Genomic DNA, 1,143 nt, shown 5'->3' with positions numbered 1-1,143 from the left:
TCCTCATACACCTTGCCACATTACTTAAGAGATCTTACAAATCCAAAACATAATCGTTTTAGCTTTTTTAACTAACTACCTTCAATTGTTTTGAAATAAGGCTGGAAACATTTGAGTAAGGCAATATAATAATTAGGAGCGCAATGCAACCCAATGACAAGAATAACATCTCCAAGTGATGCTTCCAGCAAAAACCACGGTGCAGCCTTGCATGCCTTAAGTCAGGATGGGAAAGAGCTTGGATACATGTTCTAATGGAATGCTGTCCACAATGCTCTTCTTCAACTCTGATAGTTATGATCATTGTGAGGGAGGACAACAAGTTGTCCTCCACCACGAACCTTTTCTAGAGACCAAACATTACTAGCAATCTGATGCTCCAAAAACATGTATAGTGATAAAACTTCCATGTTTATGGGACTCAGCAAGAACTGGTCGTGGTAGCCTCTGGTAAGAAAGAGAGAGAACATGCAAAGAAAATCCTTGTATTGCTTGCTCGAACCCTGGAACACCCTCCAAAATATGGAGATTTGTAGCAGCCTCATCCCAAAAGTCCCCGAATCTCGCTGTCTCCAAAAAATGAGCATGATTAATCAATGTCTGAAAGGGATCCTCCATTTAAAGCTTTTTAGGTATTAGAAACATGCAAAGATTGAAGTCTTGAAGTCTGGTGCAGAAAGCAGTACTATCAATGCCTTCACAAGGATTCTTGTCACAATTTGGATATTCATTCTAGACGGTTCAAACTGATAAAGCAACAATAGGCACAGGTTTTCATCCAAACTGTAAGTTTACATGTTAAGCTGCTCCTGCACATACGCCTCAAGGTCCGGAAGGATGTCTAGATTATAGAGTTCGACTGCCACAATTTGCTCCGTAGTGTAATGAGGAGTAACCTCCCTCTCAGGTGTCGCCGCTACCCGATCCCGCTGCATTGTCAAGAGCGCTTCTCTCTCACAGCAGCAGTAGGACCTCTCTCTCTCTCTCTCTCTCTCACACACACACACACACACAATTTTTTAAAGAAAAAAATTGAGAGAGAGAGAGAACGAGCGAGAGACCATATTGATTTGTCTACTGCACATTGGTGTGATGTGAGGGACTGTGTGCATTTTTTGAAGGTTCCCCTACCCTTCGTTCCCG

General features: G+C 42.2%; 1 pseudogene; it reads right to left on the bottom strand.

Annotated features, from left to right (window-relative positions):
- Positions 1 to 216: 216 nt before the first annotated feature.
- LOC147456952 (eukaryotic translation initiation factor 3 subunit K pseudogene) lies at positions 217 to 935 on the bottom strand (annotated as a pseudogene).
- Positions 936 to 1,143: the final 208 nt, after the last annotated feature.

Source organism: Adiantum capillus-veneris, chromosome 5 (genome assembly GCF_014529385.1).
Source record: "Adiantum capillus-veneris isolate H3 chromosome 5, ASM1452938v2, whole genome shotgun sequence".
NCBI classification, from domain to species: Eukaryota; Viridiplantae; Streptophyta; class Polypodiopsida; order Polypodiales; family Pteridaceae; genus Adiantum; species Adiantum capillus-veneris.
Note: the sequence above shows the minus strand (reverse complement) of the source record. Positions and strands in the feature narration are given on the sequence as shown.